The 19,947-nt window shown below is 42.6% G+C and overlaps 1 long non-coding RNA gene across 1 annotated transcript in view; it reads right to left on the bottom strand.

The window, feature by feature from the left end:
- Positions 1–19,947, bottom strand: part of LOC114894967 — a 91,349-nt gene that overhangs the window by 55,105 nt on the left and 16,297 nt on the right. The window contains exon 2 of the long non-coding RNA XR_003793363.1: positions 16,932–17,052. This is a non-coding gene — a long non-coding RNA (uncharacterized LOC114894967). The remainder of the gene's footprint in view (positions 1–16,931; positions 17,053–19,947) is intronic.

The raw sequence follows: 19,947 nt of genomic DNA, 5'->3' as shown, positions 1-19,947 counted from the left end.
TCTCTGCCCCTAATTATCTCTTAGCTGTCTTTGGTTTCACACTAACTGCATTTGAAGGCTTCTCCTTTTGCTGTACTGACGAGTAGGAGTGAGAAAAGAGACCAAGGCGTGGATAATTATTAAATTATTTTATAGATATATTTTATGGAATCTTCTAAAGGAATTATTAATTATTAAATGGATAATTATTAAAGTGACCACTTGGAAGAAGCCTTGTTCTTGTTCTTTATAAATAGAAGGTCACTGCTGACATATTTAAGAGCACATATACATATTTATTTATATATATTTTAGAATATATCTAAATGTATGTATGTATGTGTGTATATATATATATACATTTAGATGCTTAGAAACTGCTGTTAAGTGAGTGATGAATTACGAATGCCGGAGAAGGATATGGTTGAGGGTCTGATTTATTTGGGGGTGCCCATTGGGTTTTCTTGTTCCTTTTGTATTTTTTGGCAGAAATCAATGATTTGGAGTGGGATTGGTCCAGAGAAGTCTTTACAGCACTAAAAACTGTATTTTTTTATTAAGCACATTTATACTTTTGCTATATTATCCTATATCATATATATTTATATGTAGATAGAAAAACAATAATTATGACAGAACATTATAAGATTGGTGTGAGGATTAAATGAGATGATGTATAAAGGATTCAGCTCAATGACTGACTAACTGAAATACGCCACAGGTGTCATATGCTATTTGTATCAGCATCCTTACTCTCCTTTGAATGGGGCTTTACATCTTACAAAGAATTTTCATACACATTTGCTGTTTTAGTTGCCACAGCACCTCAGAGAGGTAGGTGAGGATGAGGATCTTTCTTGTCTCAAAGTCCTTCTACTCTGTAGCTCACGATGGTGACTGGTTCGTTTGCTGACGGCCATGTAAATGGCCAGGCTGGACTGAATTATTACAGACTATGACTTTGGCAAAAGCAGACAGAATGAGTGGACAAGCTTGGCAAATCTCTCTCTATTCTAGCAGAGACATAGGCTCCAGACTCTGTACTAATAAACCATTTGATTTTAGGCAAGTTCCTTAAATCACCCTCAGTGTTTGGCCAGAATCAATAATAATGATAATAATAATACCACCGCACTCTCGAATCTAGGGCTAATGTTACAAGCACAAAAGAAGATAAAGCCGTCAAAATTACATCTTTTTAGGAGTGGAACTTTTAAAAGTATTCTTACAAGACTTTTCTAAACAATGCTGCGCTTACTAATTGAATATAACAATCGAAGCATTCCTTTGGAGTGTCTGGCATGAGCATTTAACATCCCCTTCCTTCTGCTGGATCTGCTTGCAGCCCAGGTACACAGGGAGCCTTCAAACTGTTCCTAACACAGATCTATACTCTTTTTAAACACTCTTCTAGAAGCAAGAAGTTGGAGGGGAGTTACATTTCAGGGGAAAAAAATCCAAGGGGATAGTCATAATTCAGTGAGAGGCTGGCTGAAAAGTTGAATCCCAAGTCAAGTTCATCGCTCCCCAAATAAACTGAAGAGACCCAGGGGCCTCAGAGTCAATGGTTTGGCACTTATGAGTGCTCCAGGTCAAGCTTAGTGTTTACATGGTTCATCAATTTGTTTTCAAAGAGCTGCCCCAAAGTCAGCAGGGTTAATCAATTCTAACCATTGGGCAATCAAATAGTCAGCAAAGGCATCCCACGAGGGTACGAAGGAAGAAGGCAGGACAGACCACGTGATTGTTCCAATCATTCAAGAACCAGTCATGACAGAACCAATCATTCTGATCTCCCGCTGCCGGATTACCACTCAACCATTACCGGTCTCAACATGTGTTCCCCTTATTTTCAAAATATTTTTACAGTCACAAATGAAAAGCAATCTCTTTGGCTTCATTTAGTGCTAGGATGGGAACTGTAACTCGAGCACATCAGCAGAAGGACATACCTTTTCCAAATTAGCAGGATAGGCAAAGAATAAAACAGGAGGGCCGGTTAAAGCACAGACTCAGATTCCCAGCCTGGTGGAGAGCTTTTCGGGGAATGCTAAGAGAGGCAGAAATAGAAATGATATTTGGATGCTGTTAAACTGTATTAGAGAAGATGTGGATGTCAATTGCCTGTTACAGATCACCAAACTAGCACAGAGAAAACTAACACGGAGCAGCAGCGAGACTTGCGTGCTCCAAACAGCTGCTTCAAGCCTCCCTCTGCTAAAAACAGAACGTCTGATAAATTCTTGACTTGTCTTGGCATTTTTGTCTCAGAATATAGAGGAAGCAAGGAAGTTAGCTGAATCAGAAGGAATGTGCAGGGACGTGGAAGGGTGGAGTCCTGGAGAATTAAGCAAGTGTTTCACCTTAACCCTTGTTGCCTTTGAAACACAAAAAGATATCCCGAAGTTTATCTAAAAGCTGCATACAATGAATGATGTCTGTAATTTGCTTCAAAATTATCTAATGGCACAGGAAGTGGGTGGAGGGTGGTAGGTAAGGGTATAGAGACAAACAGCATTGTCTATGAGCTGATAATTGTTGAAACCAGGTGATAGGTCCATGGGGGTTCATTTTGGTGTTCTCTCTATTTGTGTATGTTTGACAATTCCCATAATAATAAGTAAAATGAAACAAAACAAAATAATATATGACTCATTCCAAAGCAAAAATAAACCCTCCAAAAGGAAGAATAACTTAAAGGTATGATGAGCTTTCAGAAAAGAAACAGTCTATTGGCAGACGCACAAACAATCCCATTCAGGGAGGAAGTGTGTGATTTTGGAGTGCTGGGTGGCGAGACAGCATCGAAAACCATGTGACTCGACCAGGAGCCATTTGGAAATTGGTGGAGGCATTTTTGCTTGTTGTAATACCTGAGGGCAATGCTGGTTCTCAGTGGTGGAAGGCCAGGCATGCTGAAAGTCCTTTAATCCAAGGACCATAGAATTGTTCCCCCAATACCAGTTGCGCCTCCAATGAATTGATGAAACGAAAGGAACTCTTCTATTAACCTGACCTTAAGAGCACATGCCCATGGATGGGAAGAATAAATAGTAAAGGATGAATAACAAAGACCCACATGGAATTGTAAGAAAAGTTCCAAGAAAGCCAAAGATTGGATTATTAGACAATTGCCAAGATTCAAAAGTCAACACCATAATGAGGTACAGTAACAATATAACTTTTGCAGGTTTCAGAAAGAAGATAGAATTTCATATAATCTAGAAAAGGTAGCACAAATGTGGTTAAAAGAGAGCTGGAGAGCAAAATGGTAAGAGGGTGAATCGTGAGAAAGCACCACCAGGAATTTATGCCCAGACCCCAGGGAGGCTGTACCAAGACCATTCACCCGGGAAGACTCAACCCTCGCCTTAGGCTCTGGGAGCCATCCTGTCCCCACTCAGGAAAATCTAATAAACCACAGGCCAATGGCTCCATTGGTGGGTGAGCAAGACTGACCACTGGAAATAAAGTTCCTGGTCTGGCCTCTCACACTATGGATCAGGTCTTAACTTCAAGGAGCTTCTAGTCTGGTTTGGGGAAACAAGATATGTTGAAACAACAATTCTGAATGTCAAAAAAACACCACAGGGCTTCCCTGGTGGAGCAGTGGTTAAGAATCCACCTGCCAATGCAGGGGACACGGGTTCGAGCCCTGGTCCGGGAAGATCCCACATGCTGTGGAGCAACTAAGCCCATGCGCCACAACTACTGAGCCCGCGAGCCACAACTACTGAAGCCCGGGCGCCTAGAGCCTGCGCTCCACAAGAGAAGCCACCACAATGAGAAGCCAGCACACTGCAATGAAGACACAACGCAGCCAAAAATAAATAAATTAATTAAAAAAAAGAAAAAAGATTGTACCATCCTTATAAAATGAATTAGTATGTGAAATAACTTTAAAAACAAAACAGAACAAAAAAACACCAAAAGATTAAGTCCTAAATGAGTTGCATAGATGGTTAACAGCATAAGCCAAGGAAAGGAATAGCTGTGGCTCAAGTCAGCAAAGGGGTGGAACAAAAGGGGATGTAACCCTGATCTTAAAAGAGGGGCAGGTTTTGAATAACCGTAAAAAAGAGAGAGAGTGCATTTGTGGCAAGCACAGAATTGGGAGGCAGGGAAGAAAATGAACAAAGGCCTCATCCTCTGACCACGTCCTGACTTAGAACATAGAAACCCTACCAACTTTCCTAGCAGGCGTGTGCTTGGACTCTGGCCTTCTTGTCTTTCTCAGCCCCTGGATATTTCTGGGCTCTGGATTTCCATGGTACACCTGCCTCTGACTCATCGCTGCTCAGGCCTTTGGGTTTTCCTGTCCTCTGGCCTCAGATCTCTCCAATCTCTTCTGGCCAATTGCCTCAGTGCCTCGGCCTGATACAAGGGAGTGTCGCTGGTCACGCTTGGACAAACGGCTCAGACACATTACCAAGAAACAGAAGGAGCACAGCATTTTACCTGGAGAGGGAACTGAAATCATGGTCTTTGGGTGCTTTCATGTAATCAAATCCAAGGGAAAAATCTGTCCAAAAATGTCCTCTTTTCCTCTCTAGGCTTTGATACATACCTTTTTATTTATTCATTTTTCATTTTCTAAAAACTAGCACCAGACCTGATAGAGAAATTGTATGAATTCATCATGAATGATAGACTGGAATGTTTTGGAATAATATTTACTAAAATGGTGGTAACTGAATCAGTAGCAGTACAGTATCTGGAATCAACTTAAAAAAAGGATTGATCCCAGGTTTTCCAGATCAAGATGGCAGAGTAGGAAGACCTGAGCTCACCTCCTCCCATGGACACACAAAACCTACAACTACATAGAGAACAACTGTCCCTGAGAACGACCTGAAGACTAGCAGAAACAACTTTCTACAACTAAGGATAGAAAGAAAAGGCCACAGTGAGACAGGTAGGAGGGGCAGAGACGCAGTCTAGTCAGAACCCAAACCCCCCGTGCAGCCACCCACAAAGCGGGAGGGATAGCACAGCTGCGGAAGCCCCCCTACGGTAGGGGACCTGCGCTGTGAAGCCGAGCCCCCATACGGCCTGACTTTGAAAGTCAGAGGGCTTACGTCTGGGGGAGCTGGAGGCCTGTGGGAAACTGAGACGCTGATCTTAAAGAGCTTGGGCACAAACTCACTGGCTCAAAGGCCCAGCGCAGAGGCAGCAGCTTGTAAAGTTCCCAGGTGATTCACTGACTAATTTTAGGGTACGTGCTGGAGGGGCGGCGATCTGGTGGAACCTTCTCTGGAACTGAAATGCTGTTGGGCGCCATTTAAAAAATTCTCCTTCCACCTAGCTGGCCTGGTGCCAGTGGGTACTACGTCTGTCATTATTCATCAAACTAGCTAACTCCATGTGTCCTGCCCTGGTGTTCCCCTGAAGGCCAGCCCTGCCCAGCCTGCCCACCCCAGCCAGCCCCACCGAAGTGGCTCCTGCCCTCTCCCACCCGGCAGGCCACCCTGGCCAGCACCAGTGCCCACTCCAGGGGGTGGCTCCCACTCCAGGAGGGGCCAGCCCTACACAGCAGCATGCCTGCAACAGTCACGGCCAGGCACTGCAACACTGGGGGCCAGGACCGCATATCAGCACACCTGCAGCAGTTGTGACAGGACCTCTCAGCCAGCATGGCTAAGAACCAACCCTGCCCACCAATGCACCTGTAGCAATCACGGCCCAACCACAACAGGAGGGCATACACTGCCCACACAGCCCACTGGAGCATGTGGCTCTGATGACAGGGTGGGGGGGAATGTGCCACAAGGCCCCACAGTACACCTTCTACATAAGACCACTCTTTCAAGACCTGGAGATGTAGCTGATATACTTAATACATAGAAACAAACACAAAGGGACTTCCCTGGTGGTCTGGGGGCTAAGGCTTCATGCTCCTGATGCAGGGGGCCCAGGTTCAAGGGTTCGATCCCTGGTCAGGGGACTAGATCCTACACGCTGCAACTGAGAGTTTGCATACCGCAACTAAAGATCCCGCATGCCACAACAAAGATCCTGCACGCCGCAACCAAGATCCCACGTGCCACAACTAAGACCAGCACAGCCAAATAAATAAATAAATATTTTTAAAAAAATAGAAACAAACACAAAGAGTTAGTTAAAATGAGGAGGCAAAGGAACACCTTCCAAATGAAAGAACAGGCCAAAACTTCAGAAAAATAACTAAATGAAACAGAGACAAGCAATTTACCAGATAAAAAGTTCAAAGAAATAGTCATAAAGATGGCCACCAAAGTCGGGAGAAGAATGGATAAACTCTGTGAGAACGTCAACAAAGAGATAGAAAATAGAAAAAAGAACCAGTCAGAACTGAAGAATACAATAACTGACATGAAAAACACACTAGAGAGAATCAACAGCAGAGTAGAAGATCCAGAAGATATCAGTGATCTGGAAGACAGGGAACTGGAAATCATCAGATTGGAACAGCAAACAGAAAGAGAATTTTTTAAAATGAGGATAGTTTAAGGGGCCTCTGGGACAACATCAAGTGTACTAACACTCATATTATAGGGTCCCGGAAGAGGACAGAGAGAAAGGGACAGAAAACCTATTAAATAAATAATGGCTGAAAACTTCCCTAATGTGGTGAAGAAAACAGACACCCAAGTTCAGGAATCACAGAAAGCCCCAAGCACGAGGAACCCAAAGAGAACCACACCCAGACACATTATAATTAAAATGTCAAAAGTTAAAGAGACAATCTGAAAAGCAGCAAGAGAAAAACAACTAGTTACATACAAGGGAACCCCCATAGACTACCAGCTGATTTTTCAGCAGAAACTTTACAGGCCAGAAAGGACTGGCACCATTTATGAAAAGTCCTGAAAAGAAAATACTCACAACTAATAAAACTCTACCTGACAAGGTTATAATTCAGAATTGAAGGAGAGATGGTTCCCCAGCCATCCTTTAGCAAAAGCTAAAGGAGCTCATCACCACTAAACTGGCCTTACAAGAAATGTTAAAAGAACTTTAGACAGAAAAGAAAAGGCCATAACTGCAAACAAGAAAATTATGAAAGAAAAAATCTTACTGGTAAAGGCAAACATATAGTAAAGGTGGTATGAATGTTAAAAGACAAAAGTAGTAAAATCATCTATATTTAAAATGATTAGCTAAGTGACACACAAAGTAAAAATGTGTAAAATACAATGTCAAAAACATAAAATGTGCGAGGGGGAGTAAAAATGTAGTTTTTTTAGAATGTGCTCAAAATTAAGCGACCATCAACTTAAAACAGACTGCTATATACATAAGTTATTTTACATGAACCTCATGGTAATCGTAAACGAATAGTCTATAACAGAGACACAAAAAAATAAAGAGAAAGGAATACAAACATAGCACAAAAGAAAGTCATCGAATCATAAGGGAAGAGAACAAGAAAAGTAAGGAACAGAGAAGAACTACAAAAACAATTCGAAAATAATTAAAATGCCAATACATAACATTTGACTATAAATGGACTAAAGGCTTCCAATCAAAAGACATAGAGTGGTTGAATGAATAAACACTAATCTGAAAAGGTATCTGCACACCTATGTCCACTGATTGACAGTAGCCAAGATATGGACACAATATGTGTCCATCAATAGATGAATAAATAAAGATTTGGAGCTATATAATATCTATATCTATACACACAATGGAATATTACTCAGCCATGAAAAACAATGAAATCTTGCCATTTGAGACATGTGTGGACCTAGAGGGTATTATGCTAAGTGAAATAAGTCAGTCAGAGAAAGGCAAATACTGTATGATATTACCTATATGTTGAATCCAAAAAACAAAACAGAAACAGACTCATAGATACAGGGAACAAACTGGTGGTCACCAGAGGGAAAGTATGGGGGTGGTTGGCTGAAATAGGTGAGGAGATTAATAGGTACAAACTTTCAGTTATAAAATAAATGTCACAGGGACATAATGCAGAGCATAGGGAATATAGTCAAAATATTGTGATAACTTTGCGTGGTGACAGATGGTTACTAGACTTATTGTGGTGATCAATTCATAATGTACATAAATGGTGAAACACTAAGTTGTACACCTGAAACTAATATAATATTGCATGTCACCTATATTTCACTTAAAAAAAAAAGAAGCTTACGGTCCAGCCAGAAAGGCAATCCATGATCATGGAGAAAACACCACATAAGTTTTTAAATGGGAGTTGGGGGACTTTGGTCACAGAAAGTGCTATTTATATACAATATTTTAAAATTTAAATAGATGTGCAATTTATTATTTTTTTTAAGCATTGTTTCATCAGCTCCTTCAGGAGTTGGTAAATCTAGGTGAGTCACGTTACAAACTGTGACCAAAAAGACCCTGCTGTGTAATTCACGTATCTGCTGGGGCAATAATACTCATGACAGGCTGATATAAATGACTGTGTTCCTTCTAAACGTGATTGTTTTTTAATTTATATTTTTGGCCGCACTGCACGGCGTGCAGGATCTTAGTTTCTGGACCAGGGATCGAACCCATGCCCCCTGCAGTGGAAGCGCAGAGTCTTAACCACTGGACCGCCAGGGAAGTCCCCTAAATGTGATTTCTTAAAACCTCATATCATATATCTTTTTTGCCTTCATTAAGTGACTGACATTCACAGTTCTGTCTTTAAGAAAACAAATTTTTTCTTCTAAAAATCAGAAACTATACTTCCTAGTAAAAGGCCCAAGTAGACACAAATTACGGCAGGGTTGGCTACCTAACAAAAATGCATTAAAATACAGTGCCCATGGTGGCAGATGAGGTGGAGGCAAACAGATCACTGCTTTTTCTTTGTTTACTGGCTCTGCCAACACAGTGTTTGGGTTCGTGGGTTGGTGCTTATCTGAAATCATGTTGACACAGGCACGAATGTTCTGAATTTTTGAAGGATAAGGGTGTGTGTGTGTGTGTATGTCTGAGGCTGTGATTGCTGTCCTTGCTGGAGAACATTTCTCTTCATGAAGAGCTTTTGAGAAGCTGTAAAAATTTCACAACCTAGATACTTGATAACAACAGCATGTTTTTCTTGGGAAAAACAACTGGCAACTCAAAGCAGTTGATAATGTTTATGTACTACTGTTGAGCAAAAAAACACTCTGGGGTGGGGGTGGGGGGGACTAGAGAGTTTCTATGAAGACAGAGTTTTCTAGACAGTTTCTAAGAAGACCACAGCTTGGACACATCACTTTAATGTGTTGATGACTGAGTTTTTAGAAAGCCTGTACTCAGCTCTTTATTATGAACTTTTCATTTTATTCTGTTCCACATTTTAGTAGATTATGAATTGCTAATACCAACATAAATTGATGAAGGGATTTCTCCTGGACACTAAACGAGAAGGAGTACTTTTCTTTTCCATAGAGTCCAAATAGGGCACGAGATCATGATTCTAGCCTAGCATTTTCTACATCAAAGGTTCTTCAAGTAGTCACTCAAATGTCTGTTGATTGATCATTATGCAAAAAGCAGATCAAAGACAAATATTAAAATGAATTATGATGTTCAGGCTTATTCATACCCCAAGCACATGGAGTTTTACTCATTGAAAGCAAGTGCGCTTCTCTCTAAAATCCTATTCCGGTTTCTTAACATTCTTCAGCTATGTTTAGAGAATATGTTGTCAACTCATCTTTGCATAGTGAACACACTTTGATTCTAAAAAACATAAATGACAAATAGAATGTTATTTTTATATAGCATAACAATATGTGAAGAACTTTGAATGTGAGGTACATATCATCGATTTGTGACAACGGCCCCTGCTGGACCTGCTTTTTCTACACTGGCTGCAGAAAGTGGATGAACAAACCGGGACAGTGCGCAACCTCCCCTGGCCAGGCTGGGAAAACATTCCTCAAGTATGTGGTCTACGGCCCAGCTGTTTGTCCAGCATCACCAACATAGCCAGCAGGTCACTTCTGGATCCCAGGCTGCTGAGTCTCTCCCACTGTTGCCAGAGCCGGGACAATAGGGCAGGCATGAGCCCTACAACACGGTATAGCAGTTAACAGTTATTTATCTTTAAAAAAATAAAACAACCCTCCCCAAACCTCAAATGAACTAATAGTTTTATCAAACTGGCTGTTTAAAACCATCTTCTTTTATCTGCTTGTCCAAGAGTGAAAAAACAGACACAGCCAGAAGGCTATTAATTGTCCCTGCCTGCTCTATTCGAAACCCCCAGTGTTCATTGTTTCAAGGTTGCAGAATTCTCAGTCCCCAACAAAGAACACTTGTAACAAGGTGTACTGTTTCCACTCATACCACTTCTGACACCAAATGAGGTGGTTTTTTTCCTCTGTACCAACAGATTTTCCAGTTCTCATACCAACTGGGTGTCCTACAATTCCATTCCATTCAATTCTGACACTAACTCCACTGAATTAGTGCAGACCCCACAGGTTTAAGGCTCAGTCTCACAAAACCGCACTCCCCTTACTTCAGACGCTGGCCGTAGTCCCAGGTTGTCACAGGTACTTCTGACCAACAAGCTACAAATTTGGTGGTTCTTACAACCTCTTCCTCAGGTTTGATTATTCACTAGAACGGTTCATAGAACTCAGGTAAACTTTACTATTTTCGGTGTACTATAAAGACTTCAACTGAGGAACAGGCAACGGAAGAGATGCATAGGGCAAGGTATGGGGGAGGGATGCAGAGCTTCCACGCCCTTTCTGGGTCTGCTGCCCACCCCCCACCCCCACACCAAGACGTGTTCACCAACTCAGCAGCTCTCCAAAACCCATTGTTTAGGGGTTTTTATGGAGGTTTCATTGCGTAGGTGTGATCGATTAAGTCATTGACCATTGGTGGTTGAACTCCGTCTCTAACCCCTCCTTTTTCCTCATAGGTCCATGCCTCTAACCATAGCTTGGCCTTTCTGGAGACTAGCCCCATCCTGAAGCTACCTAGGGGCCAGCCAAGAGGAGCCTAATTAGAACAAAAGAGTTCCTATCGCAGAAGACCTAAACAGACATTTCTCTAGAGAAGATACACAGATTGCCAACAAACACATGAAAGGATGCTCAGCATCACTACTCATTAGAGAAATGCAAATCAAAACTACAATAAGGTATTACCTCACACTGGACAGAATGGCCATCATCAAAAACTCTACAAACAATAAATGCTGGAGAGGGTGTGGAGGAAAGGGAACCCTCTTGCACTGCTGGTGGGAGTGTAGATTGATACAGCCACTATGGAGAACAGTATGGAGGGTCCTTAAAAAACTAAAAATAGAACTACCATATGACCCAGCAATCCCCCTACTTGGTATATACCCTGAGAAAACCATAATTCAAAAAGAGTCATGTACCACCATGTTCATTGCAGCTCTGTTTACGATAGCCAGGACATGGAAGCAACCTATGTGTCCATCAACAGATGAATGGATAAAGAAGATGTGGCACATATATACAATGGAATATTACTCAGCCATAAAAAGAAACTAAATTGAGCTATTTGCAGTGAGGTGGATGGACCTAGAGTCTGTCATACAGAGTGAAGTAAGCCAGAAAGAGAAAAACAAATACCGTATGTTAACACATATATATGGAATCTAAAAAAAAAAAAAAAAAAAGGTTCTGATGAACCTAAGGGCAGGGCAGGAATAAAGACACAGATGTAGAGAATGGACTTGAGGACACAGGGAGGGGGAAGGGTAAACTGGGACGAAGTGAAGGAGTAGCATTGACATATATACACCACCAAATGTAAAATAGATGGCTGGTCAGAAGCAGCCACATAGCACAGGGAGATCAGCTCGGTGCTTTGTGACCGCCTAGAGGGGTGAGATAGGGAGGGTAGGAGGGAGATGCAAGAGGGAGGGGATATGGGAACATATGTATATGTATAGCTGATTCACTTTGTTATAAAGCAGAAACTAACACAATATTGTACAGCAATTATACTCCAATGAAGATGTTGAATTAAAAATAAAAGCGTCCCTGTCATCCAGGGAATTCCAAGGGATTTAGGAGCTCTGTGTCAGGAACGGGTGAGGAAGACCAAGTATATATTTCTTATTGTAATCACACAAGGTTTGTTACTTTTATTGATTCAGAATAGAGAGGAACAAAAGCCGTAACTCCCTTCTTCTTGCTTCAATACCCCTGATCCCACGTGCAAAGCTTTCTGACAGATGAAAGCCAGCCACGAGAAGTGGTTTTGTTTTAGGTGGCATTGCTTTCGAGAAGCCTCCTTCAGCTTCCCTTCCCTTCTAGCTCTTGTAAGCCGACCGTCTGTTGATTGGTCATCATGCTAAAAGCAGATCAAATACAGGTACTAAAAATGGGTTAGGATGCACATGCTTATTCAAACCCCACGTACATGGAGTTCCACTCATTTAAAGCCGCCCTTGGTCCACAGATCAAGGCTGCTTTTCTCACTGTTGCTGGTCTTCCCATTGGTCACCAGCTCCCAGGGGTTTCCGCTAGGACACTGCCGTGACCCTTTGGCCACAGGAGAGCGGAGTTCAGACTCTAATGGGTCCAGCAAAGTCGGGAAACCTACCTAAGGGGGACGAAGGGAGAGAAGATGCCCCTACCCTCGAATTATTTCTACAGAAACCTTGAAGTCTCCTCGCTTCCTGTTCTTCCCCTCCCCCACCCCACATTCACCAAAATGATTCATAGATTCTCACCTAAAAGTGGTTATTTCGGAATTTTACACGACAGTAACTTCTAGAGAATGTACATTCACACATACATTTTGGCATACCTTTTTCTCAGAGTCTTTCAAATACTTCCAACTACATGAGTTGCCTCTTCTAGGTTCTTAAGACAATGTGAATTTTAAGCTTAGGTTATCGGTCCCCGCCCCAAGTGTCAGTGAGAACTGAGAGGAACCAGAAGTGAAAGACCCTGGAACAGATGCGGGCTTTGAACCTCAGCAGGGCTGGAAACATTCCAAGAGCAGATGTCACAGTCCTTCCCCTCAAGACCTCCAAAAAAAAGCAACGTGAGAAATAAAGCAACTGTGCAGCCAAGGCCGAGCCCTCACACAACTCCAGGGGGCACCATTCATGGGAAAACAGTGTGAGTGGTCCCCTGGCGCTGTGCAGATACAGGCCTCTGAGAACAAGAATGCTTTTTTTCCACAATGTGTGTGTCGCCTGAGACACACACCACGGGGGGCTTCCTGGGAGAAGGGCTATTTCCTGTCCTGGGCATGGAAGCCGCTCCATGAATCTAAGAGGATGTGGCTGTCGGTAAATATGACTTAATTCTGTTGCTCCTCCACCCAGAGCCCTCCCTGAGGACCTCCGCTTGTACTTTGGAAACAGCCCAAGCTTTGGAATGAGGAATTTTGAAGGCTGGTTCTGCTTCTCGAGGGCTGCACAGCCCTGGCTAAGTTACTTGCCCTCTCTATGTCCGGGTTTCTCATCTGTCTGTCTGGTGAGTTAATAGTATCTAATACTTGGAGTTATCACACCCATTAAGAGAATTCTACCTTTCCCGGTAGACTCTGGGCCTTTGTGTGTGGTGTTAGAGAGAATGGACAAGGTAGGCTGGTTTGATTTACATGGGAAAGAACAGAGAGTTGCTAGAGAAGAAGAAGGAAAAATCCATCGGAAAAAAGATGAGAAAAAGGAGAGGAGAAAAGAGCTAAAGTAGGCCAGTTTGGGGGAAAATCGGGGAGAGTGTGGAGGAAAGGAAGAGAGAGATTCATGGTTCATATACGTGAACTATATTTAGAGAGAGACAGTTGGGGGACAGTGATTATTAAACTGTCCTTTAACATTTTTTAGAGATAACTCAGTTGAATAAGCAAATAGTTTTTATCACAGAGGTTGCTGAAAACCATTTCCTTCTTCGGCTTGTCCAAGAGTGAAATAAGGATGGAAACACCCAGAAGCCTATTAAATTAATGTCCCCTCCCTGGCTCCATTCTCACCCCCAGCTATAAACACCAGCAGGTCAAGGACTGTAACACACCACACCATGATAGCTCGTGGGCATGGCTGCTGGCACAGGGAAGATGCCAATCTGATGTGTCATTGAATGTATGGTCTTCTGTGCTGTTTCCAGTTTTCAAGCCCAAAGAAGGCTGAGAGAAAATTACAGCCTCCTTTGATTTCATTGTCACGGGCCATGGGGTCCCATGAGGTGTGATGTGGAGCTGACCACTCTCTGGGAACCTCAGAGATGAGCCATAAACCTTCTAGAAACATCTGTACAGAGCTCATTTATGTCATTCAAAGCTTCCTGAATTCAAAAGAAACCACATAAAAAGTCAGCAAAACCACTTGTGCATTTTAAGACATTTCCTGATCTCTTACACTAGCAATAATAAAATGGAAAAAAGATCCCTTGGAGCAAAGGAAACGTTTTTGTTTGTACCTGTGGGCAGGTGGTATTCTGCATTGTGAATTGATGGGTTTTTAACATTTGATGCAAGTATCTGAACACACATATTATTAAAACGTCTTCTTTTTCTCTGTCGTATAAGAGTCACTTGTTTTAGTGGTCCCCAAAGTGAAACGGGGTGGTTTTATATAGGGCTTATATTTGGAAATAGAGTCAGAGGGATTCATGAAGGCTGAATCAGTGGCGATGTTATTTTTTAGTTTTAGAGACAATTCCCATCAGATTTCTTTGTGTGATTGTTGTGTATCCTCGTAAACCTGAGAGCCAAATAAAGGAGAAAATCAGTAAACTTTGCTTTCCTCTTGCTATCCAACTTCTCACGCCCATTTCATGTTTACTTTGCCACAGAACGTTTTAATTCACTTAAGCTCCACCCCCACGTGCAGCGGACAGAACTAATTGTATCATCCCTTTATTTCCGTCAGGAGCAAATAAAGCAAATAAAGCAAACCACTTGTCCATGAAACTGAAATGCTCCTGATGGGGTTGCAGATGCATTCAGATTAATGAAACCCTCCACTCACAGATCCTTGCACATGACGGAGGCAGAAGGACAGGAAACCTGACATACATTCGCCAGCTCAACAGAGCGAAAAGCACCTATTCCCACAGTCTTAAAGATTTACTCCAGGACAAGCTGCAAGTACAAACATTCACCAAAATTCCTCGCACCCTCACTCTATTCTCAGGAGAAAATGGGCTCTTGTAAATGTGTACCCATGGCACCTAGAGATATTTTCAAAGGAAAGAGCCAGAACTGGCATTCCCACCTATACTGCAGGGGCAACTTCCACACCACTTAAAAGAAATAATGGTATTTTTTTCCTGGATAGAAAAGAATGCTACTGTATAAAGTTGTTTTGCTTTGTTTTGTTTCTGGTCGCACCACACAGCTTGCATTGCTTGCGGGATCTTAGTTCCCCGACCAGGGATCAAACCCGTGCCCCCTGCAATGGAAGCACAGAGTCCTAACCACTGGACCACCAGAGAATTCCCTAGAAAGTTTAAAAACACAAAAAAGAGGTGAGAAAAAGTAAAATCACAGAATCCTAAAATTTTTGATGTAAATCTTTCTAGGCTTCTTCTATGCATGTTTTTTTGTTTTGTTTGTTTTGTTTTGCGGTACGCAGGGCTCTCACTGTTGTGGCCTCTCCCGTTGCGGAGCACAGGCTCCGGACATGCAGGCTCAGCGGCCATGGCTCACGGGCCCAGCCGCTCTGCGGCATGTGGGATCTTCCTGGACCGGGGCACGAACCCGTGTCCCCTGCATCAGCAGGCGGACTCTCAACCACTGCGCCACCAGGGAAGCCCCCCTATGCATGTTTTTGATTATGGAAATATATATGATGAAAAAGAAAACAATTCTACATTTGCTTGATAAATTGAAACTTTAAATTAACTATGTAACATGAATATGTTCCCACTTCATTAAATATTATTTCATATCAGCACTTGAAATGGCTATATAATGTTGTATCACAGGGTGGTGCTATGATTTATTTAACCAATTTAATTCCAATTGCTGGACATTAATCCCAGTTTTCTGCTATTAAAATCAGTACTTCATGAAGTGTCTTTGTGTACAGATCTTGGCAAACCTCAGCAATAAATTCTTTGGCATAAATTGGGGATGTTGAAATGCTGGGTTACAAAGCATGTCCATTTTAAACATCAATTTTCAGTCTTCCTAATCATGCCAACATTGCAGATTATTTTAACAAAAATAGTTTGCCAATTTGATAAAAGAAAAATGTTACCTCAGTGTGGCTTTCCTATGAAGTTCTACGATTGCTAATGAGGTTAAAGGTTTTCTTTCTTCTGTTTATTAACCACTTATATTTTTCTTTTTGTTTTGAGTATTTATATCCTTTCCCTAACTAAAATATGTTTGTCTTTTTCTTACTGACATAGATGACCTCTTCCAATATTAAAGATAGTGACCTTTTGTTAATATACTGACAAATTTTTCCTGGCTTTCCATTTGCCTTACTTGTATTTATGATTTTTTTAAATGTACAGAAGTGTTTCATTTTTATGCAGTAGAAACTATCAGTCTTCTCCTTTATGTTTTCTGACTTTGGCTATATAGGTTTAGAAAAGCTTTCTCTAAGTCCCACAGACTTTTGTCAAAAAATCCTAATCATGCCTGCCTTGTGATAGCTTTTTCATTGTTGGGCAAGGTATAAATAGTAACTGAAGGCTGGGGTCAGCTCTTATGCTTACTTCCCCCTTAAATGTCCTGTATTTAGTAGATCACAATCCATTCGCCAAAAACATGTTTTAATTGAGCACCTACTACCTTCCAGGATTATTAAATATAGATGAGACAGACACTGGACACAACTGCTTCTTCGTGAATTCCACCAGCACACATTGCATAATTAACACATGTGAACAGTGCAAAGATCAGAGCAGAAAAGCAACAGTGATGAATCCAAAAAGAGTCCCTCTCCCTTGAGAAATTTATAGTTCAGTATACCCTGGAGGAATTAAAGACAGGTAAGATTTAAAAGAGACAGATATTTAAAAGAGACTGAAATACAAGGAAGAAAGTATAAGTACCTTGTGAGATGGGGCAAAAACTCAGTGTTCACACAGTGGAAGTCAGGGAGGGTCTGTGGAGAAAGTATCATTTGAAGCGAGCCTTATAGGTTGAGATGAAGGAGACATCATTCTCTTCTTCCTGCCGTCAGAGAGAAGAGGAAGCAGGCACATTAGACTCAGTTTCCCTCCGCAGTATTAACAAACAAAAAAAAAAGGGTGGGGGAGGAAATTCCCTGATGGTCCAGTAGTTAGGACTCCACGCTTTCACTGCAGAGGGCCCAGGTTCAATCCCTAGTCAGGGAACTAAGATCCCACAAGCTGCGTGGCGTGGCCAAAAAAATTAAAAATAAATAAAAAATAAAGTGTTAACCAGCCAAATATGCCTGTAATCAACCCACAAAGCCTAGAGGAGGGGCTCAGTGAGGGGCTTAGGAAAAAGAGTTAGCATTTCTTTATACTGTCTTTTGCATTTACATTATGCTTATGGAATTTTTTGGTGTACGGTTTTCTTTCTTATGTAGTTAAATCTTCTTGAACAGTGTGGCAGATTATACTTCCCAAGGATGGCCGCACCAATGTATATCCCATTATATATGCTCCTCTTAGAGTGTGACCCTAACAGGCTTCATGGAAAGGTAGAGTCTGTGTTCCCTGCCTCTGTACTTGGGTGGACCTTCCTAACTGCCTCAGCCAGTAGAATGTGGCAGAAGTGCTGCTGCATGACGCCCAAGGCTAAATCCTAGATGCACTCCTAGCTGGCTCTCCTCTCTCTTGGGACACTTGGTCTCTGAACCCAGCCACCACATTATGAGGAAGTGCAGGCCACATGGAGAGGCTGGGTGTGAGTGTTCTCACCAACAGCCCCAGCTAGATTCCTGGTCAACAACCAGATGAGTGAATGAGGAGTCGAGGCTCCTGCTGTGATTTACATCTTGAGATGTTTACTGTGCCTTCTGGAGACTTGATGGAGGTGAGGACTACAGGCCAGGAGTGGAAGCAGGGAGACCAGTTAGGAGGCTATAGCAATAATCCAGGACAGAGAAGATGCAGTTTGGGTTTGGGTTATACCAGTAGAGTAGGTGAGGGGTAATCCTATCTGGGAAACGTTTTGAAAGTAGAGCTGATGGGATTTGCTGATGGACGGGATGGGAGTTGGGAGAGAAAGAGAAGAGTCACTGACTATGTCTAGATTTTGAGTCTGAGCAATTGGGTTTCAGTGTCATTTATTGAGATGAGGACACCTGAGGGAAGGGCAGCTTTGCAGGGCAGGGTAGGTCAATAGTTGCATCTGGGGCATGTTCTATGAGAAGCCTGTTTGACATCCAGGTGAAAAAGCTAAATCAACAGTGGGACACGCGAGTCTAGAGCTCAGAGAGAGGCCCTAAGCTGGAGATAGAAACTTGGGAGTCATTGGCATACAGACGGTGTTGCAGATGGTACTGCTATATAAGAAATGACCCCAAAACTTAGCTTAAAACAGCTTTTTCATTTACCCACCAATTCGTGGGTTCGAAATTCAGGGCAGGGCACAGCAGGAATGTTTAGTTTCTACTCCACAAATCTTGGGTCTGAGCTTGGAAGACTCAAGGGTTCGAAGCAACATGATGACTGGGGCTGGAATCACCAGGAAGTGTCTTCACTCACAAATCCGGCAGTTGAAGCTGGCTCTTCACTGGGACCTCAGCAGGGGCTGTCAGCTGGAACACTTAGAGTGGCTGCTCCATGTGGCTTGGGTTTCCTTGGGGTAGCTGGACTACTTACATGGCAGCTCAGGGCTCCAAAAGTGAGTGTACCAGTGAACAAGGTGGAAGCTGCACCGTCTTTCCTAACTTAGCCTTGGAAGTCAGGCAGCATCGTTTCCACCTCATCCTCTGGGCTACCAGAGAGCTAGAGCTTGCCAAGACTCAAGGTGGGATGGGGAGGGTGGTGGATATAGATCCCTTCTCTCCATGGAAAGAGTGTGAAGACCACGTTGTAGAAGAGCATATGGGATGGAGATATTGTTGTGGCCAACTCTGGAAAACACAATCTGCTACAGACGGTATTGATTCAGGGCCTCGTAATTGGATGACATCACTTAGGAACTGAGTGCAGACAGAGAGAAGAGGTCCCGGAATGAACCCTAGGCCTCAACATTTAGAGACTGGGAGGAGGAGCCAGTGGGCAGAAGCAAGCCTAGAGCAAATGCTGTTTCTTGCAGGGCTGCCACTTTCTGCTGAAACTCCTTAGGGAACGGGGTCGGAACATGTTCTTGCATCAGCTGCAAGCCGGGGCCAGAACCGGCCCTCCCCCAGTGGGCACTGCCTGGAGGCTCAGCTGAGCACAACTCCTCAGGCCCCCCAAGACGATCAGGTAGTCAGTAACTCTGGGTCCTGCAGGTGCTCAATCTTGCGTAACGCAAGGCAAGGTAGAGAGGGTGGTGGACTTAGACCCCTCCCCCGTAAGGAGGGGAACCCCCAACCCTAGCCAACCCACCCTTTTGGAAAACCATTTTTGCCTCTTCTTCAAGAGCTGAAGAATCCTCCAATTTACTCAATTCCAAAGAAAATTTAACATCCATACAGTAGCATCTGGATTGAGATTCATTTGACTTCAGTTTTCTCTAAGAATTAGTGGGTGAAGGTTGTCTTACATCTTGGAGAACTACCTAAACTAACAGACCACCTCCAGGGAACTAAACTACCAGAAGTTCCCTAGATGGCAGGTCCCAGGAGATAATACAGAAGAATTAAGTTCCTCTTGACAAAGACCCTGCTATAATAGTTAAACGGTCCATGTGTTGGAGTTGGGAATTCTGTTATTATATAAATGTCTTGCTGAAATGGGTCTGACCTCTACAGAGATTTAAAAAGAATGAGGCACATTCCTTCAGCGTTATTTTTGCTCATGCAAACGATGCCCTATTACACCCAGTAATGCTTAACTACTAAGTTAAAAGCAAATACATAGCAATTTGGACCACTCCAGGGTCGCTCTCACTGTTTTGTGGTTTTATGTAATTCGAATATTGTATACAAGAAGACTTGACCTGGAG

This window comes from Monodon monoceros, unplaced genomic scaffold, assembly GCF_005190385.1.
Source record: "Monodon monoceros isolate NGI ecotype Baffin Bay Population unplaced genomic scaffold, NGI_Narwhal_1 Super_Scaffold_1, whole genome shotgun sequence".
In the NCBI taxonomy this organism is placed as follows: Eukaryota; Metazoa; Chordata; class Mammalia; order Artiodactyla; family Monodontidae; genus Monodon; species Monodon monoceros.
Note: the sequence above shows the minus strand (reverse complement) of the source record. Positions and strands in the feature narration are given on the sequence as shown.